The sequence below is a fragment of the Piliocolobus tephrosceles genome, chromosome 21 (assembly GCF_002776525.5).
Source record: "Piliocolobus tephrosceles isolate RC106 chromosome 21, ASM277652v3, whole genome shotgun sequence".
In the NCBI taxonomy this organism is placed as follows: domain Eukaryota; kingdom Metazoa; phylum Chordata; class Mammalia; order Primates; family Cercopithecidae; genus Piliocolobus; species Piliocolobus tephrosceles.
Genome location: NC_045454.1, coordinates 8753560 through 8759548, shown reverse-complemented (window position 1 = coordinate 8759548; position 5989 = coordinate 8753560). Strand labels below are relative to the sequence as shown.

The 5989-nt window shown below is 48.9% G+C and overlaps 1 protein-coding gene across 4 annotated transcripts in view; it reads left to right on the top strand.

Moving 5' to 3' along the window:
• The window catches only part of FCGRT (Fc fragment of IgG receptor and transporter), a 17555-nt gene that overhangs the window by 8801 nt on the left and 2765 nt on the right, over positions 1-5989 (top strand). The gene's annotated exons all lie outside the window — the stretch shown is intronic.

Genomic DNA, 5989 nt, shown 5'->3' with positions numbered 1-5989 from the left:
GCTCTGTCGCCCAGGCTGGAGTGCAGTGGCCGGATCTCAGCTCACTGCAAGCTCCGCCTCCCGGGTTTACGCCATTCTCCTGCCTCAGCCTCCGGAGTAGCTGGGACTACAGGCGCCCGCCACCTCGCCCGGCTAGTTTTTTGTATTTTTTAGTAGAGACAGGGTTTCACCGTGTTAGCCAGGATGTTCTCAATCTCCTGACCTCGTGATCCGCCCGTCTCGGCCTCCCAAAGTGCTGGGATTACAGGCTTGAGCCACCGCGCCCGGCCATCCTTCTCTTCTTTAAAGGAGCAGCTCAATCTGCAAGCTTGATCAGATTCTGGTTCAGTTTTTATGGCAAGAAAACTTTCTGGGTAGTTGGTGGCTACGTCTGTGTGCATAGGCTGCAAACATCTGCTCGCTTCTGTGCTGTTCTGTGGACCACTGGATTCAAGTGTTACAAAGTTCTCTGTCAGGTTTTCTCCTGATACTTTTAGCGGACAGCAGTGGCCACTGCCTTAATCTTTTTTATTTATGTATTTATTTTTGAGATGGAGTCTTGCTCTGTCGCCCAGGCTGGAGTGCAGTGGTGTGATCTCGGCTCACTGCAACCTCTGCCTTCCAGGTTCAAGTGATTCTCCTACCTCAGCCTCCTGGGTAGCTGGGATTACAGGCGCATGCCACTATGCCCAGCTAATTTTTGTTTTTTTTGGTAGAGATGGGGTTTCACCATGTTGGTCAGGCTGGTCTTGAACTCCTGACTTTGTGATCCACCTGCCTCAGCCTCCCAAAATGCTGGGATTACAGCATGAGCCACCTCCCCCTGGCCTTTTTTTTTTTTTTTTTTTTTTTTGAGAGGGAGTCTCCCTCTATCACCAGGCCAGAGTGCAGTGGGCATGATCTCGGTTCACTGCAACCTCTGCCTCCCAGGTTCAAGTGATCCTCCTGCGCCAGCCTCCTTAGTCGCTGGAATTACAGGTGCACACCACCACACCCAGCTAATTTTTTTTTTTTTTTTTGAGACGGAGTCTCGCTCTGTCACCCAGGCTGGAGTGCAGTGGCGTGATCTCAGCTCACTGCAAGCTCTGCCTCCTGGGTTCACGCCATTCTCCCGCCTCAGCCTCCTGAGCAGCTGGGACTACAGGCGCCCACCACACGCCCGGCTAGTTTTTGTATTTTTAGTAGAGACGGGGTTTCACCATGTTAGCCAGGATGGTCTGGATCTCCTGACCTCGTGATCCGCCCGCCTCGGCCTCCCAAAGTGCTGGGATTACAGGCGTGAGCCACCGCGCCCGGCTACTAATTTTTGTATTTTTAGTAGAGTCAGGGTTTCACCATGTTGGCCAGGATGGAATTTTTTTTTTTTTTTTGGAGATGGAGTTTCACTCTTATTGCCCAGGCTGTAGTACAATGGCATGAACTTGGCTCACTGCAACCTCTGCCTCCTAGATTCAAGTGATTCTCCTGCCTCAGCCTCAAGGGTAGCTGGGACTACAGGCATGCGCCGCCATGCACAGCTAATTTTTATATTTTTAGTAGAGAGGGGGTTTCACCATGTTGGCGAAGCTGGTCTTGAACTCCTGACATCAGGTGATCTGCCTGCCTCAGCCTCCCAGAGTGCTGGGATTACAGATGTGAGCCACGATGCCTGGCCTGGTTTGGTATTTTGTTAAACAGAACCAAAGGCCAGACAGATTTTCTGTGCTTGGGTTTAGTCTGTATTGGAACTACCTGGGAGGCTAAAGGCACACGGCTTTGAGCGCGACACAGGAAGATACAGATTTGCTGAAAAGAGTAGTAAACATAAAGCAGAAGCCAGAACTGCTGATGGCCGTCAGCCTGGCCCTCCATTCCACTTGACTGTGCAGCAAATTCTGCCAACTTGCCAGAGAGGCAGCTCCAGGAGAGAGAAGCTGCTGGGCTTTCCTGAAGCAACAAATGTGTTTCCTGCTGAGCAACCAAAACAAAGATCCCAGCCAAGACCCACGATTGTCCAGATCCACCCTCCCCGGAGGGAACTTGGGCAGTAATGCCCAGCCCTAGGCAGTTGCTGAAATCTTTGCCTTTTTTTTTTTCTTCTTTTTTGAGCTGGGATCTTGCTCTGTTACCCAGACTGGAGTGGAGTGCAGTGACACAGTCATAGCTCCATGTAGCCTTGGACTCCCAAGCTTAAGCAGTCCTCCTGCCTCAGCCTTCCAAGTAGCTGGGACTACAGGCATACGCCACCATGCCTGGCTAACATTTTCTATTTTTTTGTAGAGATGGGGTATTACTTTGTTGCCCAGGCTGGTCTAGCAGTCTTGGGCTTGGCCGGGCGCGGTGACTCATGCCTATAATCCCAGCACTTTGGGAGGCTGAGGCAGGCGGATCACAAGGTCAGGAGTTCAAGACCAGCCTGGCCAATATGGTGAAACCCTGTCTCTACTAAAAAAACAAAAATTAGCCAGGTTTGGTGGTGGGCGCCTGTAATCCCAGCTACTTGGTAGGCTGAGGCAGGAGAATCGCTTAAACCTGGGAGGCAGAGGTTGCAGTGAGCCAAGATCGTGCCACTGCACTCCAGCCTGGGCGACAGAAAGAGACTCCATCTCAAAAAAAAAAAAAAAGAAATCCTGGGCATAAGGGATCCTTCTGCCTTGACTTCCCAAGGTGCTGGGATTGCAGGTATGAGCCACCGCACCCGCTTTTTCGCTTTTTTTTTTTTTTTTGAGACAGGCACTTGCACTGTTGCCTAGACTGGAGTGCAGTAGCGGGATGAGAGTTCACTGCAGCCTCATCCTCCCAAGCTCAGGCAATCCTCCTACCTCAGCCTCCCTGAAAGGATGGGGCCACAGGTGTGTACCCCCACACGTAGTTAATTTTTAAAATTTTTCAGAGACGGGTTTCTCCATGTCGCCCAGGCTGGTCTTGAACTCCTGGCTTCCAGTGATCCTCCTGCCTCCTGCCTCCCAGCTTCCCGAAGTGCTGGGATTACAGGCGTGAAACCACTGCACCCAACCTATTTTCACTCCCTTAACGAAACCTTTGGATGAACAAAAATTCTTAATTTCGGTGAAGTTCAGTTTATCGATTTCAATTTATACATTTTATAAACTTTATGTATTATTATTATTATTTTTTTAGACAGAGTCTTGCTCTGTCGCCTGGGCTGGAATGCAATGGTGCAACCTCTGCCCACTGCAACCTCCACGTCCCGAGTTCAAGTGGTTCTCCTGTCTCAGCCTCCTGAGTAACTGGGACTATAGGCGCCTGCCATCATGCCCAGCTAATTTTATGTATTTTTAGTAGAGACGGGGTTTCACCATATTGGCCAAGCTGGTCTTGAACTCCTCACCTTGTGACTCCCCCGCCTCAGCCTCCCAAAGTGCTGGGATTACAGGCGTAAACCACTGTGCCTGGCGCCAAGTTTATAAATTTTAATTTATAAAACTCAATTTTATCTTTGATTCTGTAGCTTTGTTGTGTGTTCTCTTTAAGGAATCTTTCCTCCGAGTTATGAAGGTACTCACCTTTGTCTTCTAGAAGCTTGGTTGATAAATAGCTTCCACATTTAGTGATACCATTGATTTTGAGTTAATTGCATGTTATGATGAGGGTAGGAGTTGAGGTTCATATGTCCAGCCAGCATCATTTGTTGCTAGACCATCATCCCTTCTCCCTCATTGGACTGCAGGGGAGTGTGTTTGTGTGTAAGGTATGGATCTGCTTCTGACCCTCTCCTATTCCGCTCATTTATTGGACTTAGTGTCAATACCTCACTCTTGATTTGATGTAGCTTTTTTTTTTTTTTCTTCTTTTTTGAAATGGAGTCTCACTCTGTCGCCCAGGCTGGAGTGTAGTGGTGCGATCTCGGCTCACTGCAAGCTCCGCCTCCCGCGTTCACGCCATTCTCCTGCCTCAGCCTCCTGAGTAGCTGGGATTACAGGCACCGCCACCACGCCCGGCTCATTTTTTTGTATTTTTAGTAGAGATGGAGTTTCACTGTGTTAGCCAGGATGGTCTTGATCTCCTGACCTCCTGATCCGCCCACCTTGGCCTCCCAAAATGCTGGGATTACAGGTATGAGCCACCGTGCTCTGCCGATTTGATGTAGCGTTATAGAAAGTTCTGATATCTAGACTGGGCATGGTGGCTAATGCCTGCAATCCCAACATTTTGGGAGGCCAAGGTGGGCAGATCACTTGAGATCAGGAATTCAAGACCAGCCTGGCCAACGTGGTGAAATCCTGTCTCTACTGAAAATACAAAAATTAGCCGGGCGTGGTGGCATGCGCCTGTAGTCCCAGCTACTTGGGAGGCTGAGGCACAAGAATCACTTGAGCCTGGGAGGCAGAGGTTGCAGTGAGCCAAGATTGCGCTGTTGCACTCCAGCCCTGGGGGACGGAGAGTCAGTGTAAAAAAAAAAAAAAAAAGTTTTGATATGTAGTAGGTAACTTCTCCAGCTTTATCACCTGTGTTTTTGTAGGTTATTTGCATTTCTATGTACATTTTATTTTTTATTTTTATTTTATTGGACATAGAGTCTCACTAAGTTGCCCAGGTTGTAGTGCAGTGGCTACACCCAGGTGTGATCATAACTCACTCTAGCCTCAAACTCCTGGGCTCAAGGATTCCTCCTGCTTCGGTCTCCAGAGTAGGTGGGACCACAGGCACATCCACCATACTGGCTAATTTTTTTTATTTTTAGTAAAGACTAGGTCTTACTGTGTTGCCCAGGCCAGTCTCCAACTCCTGGGTTCAAGTGATCCACCCACCTCATTCTCCCAAAGTGCTGGGATTTCAGGAGTGAACCACTGCCCCCAGCCTGGCTGCTGCTAATATTATGTTTAAGGGTTCTGAATCTTTTTTTTTTTTTTTTTTTTTGGGAAAGGAGTCTTACTCTGTCACCCAGGCTGGAGTGCAACTTGGCTCAACACAACCTCCGCCTCCCGGGTTCAAGCAATTCTCCTGCCTTAGCCTCCTGAGTAACTGGGATTATAGGTGTGCTCCACCACGTCTGGCTAATTGTTTTGTATTTTTAGTAAAGATGGGATTTCACCATGTTGGTCAGGCTGGTCTGGACCCCCTGACCTCGTGATCCACCTGCCTTCACCTCCCAAAGCGCTGGGATTCCAGGTGTGAGCTACTGCACCCATCCTGAATCTATTTTTATGAGAGACATTGGCCTTAAGTTCTCTTTCTTATAATGTCCTTTGTTGTCAAGACGATGCTGACCTCATAAAATATGTTGGGAGAGTGTTTCCTCTGTTTTATTGCCTGAAGAGTTTGCGTAGGAGTAGAATCATTTCTACATTGGAAGAATTCACTAATTGATGTCTTCCGGACCTGGAATTTTAGTTTTCGGAAAGTTTTAAACTATGGATTAAAAATTTTAAATAGGCCGGGCGCGGTGCATCACGCCTGTAATCCCAACACTTTGAGAGGCTGAGGTGGGCAGATCACAATGTCAGGAATTTGAGACCAGCTTGGCCAATATGGTGCAACCCTGTCTCTACTAAACACAAAATTACCCGGTGTGGTGGCACGTGCACCTGTAGTCCCAGCTACTCGGGAGACTGAGGGAGAAGAAACACTTGAACCCAGGAGGTGGGGGTTGCAGTGAGCCAAGATCATGCCTCGGTGACAGAGCGAGACTCTTTCAGAAAAAAAAAAAAAAGGCCGGGCGTGGTGGCTCATGCCTGTAACCCCAGCACTTTGGGAGGCTGAGGCAGGCAGATCACGAGGTCAGGAGATTGAGACCATCCTGGCTAAGATGGTGAAACCCTATCTCTAGTAAAAATACAAAAAATTAGCTGGGCGTGGCGGCGGGCGCCTGTAGTCGCAGCTACTCAGGAGGCTGAGGCAGGAGAATGGCGTAAACCCGGGAGGCGGAGCTTGCAGTGAGCTGAGATCCGGCCACTGCACTCCAGCCTGGAGGACAGAGCGAGACTCCCTCTCAAAAAAAAAAAAAAAAGTAAATACTTACAGGACTGTTGACTTTTTAAATTTCCTCTTGTGTCAGTTTAGAAGGTTG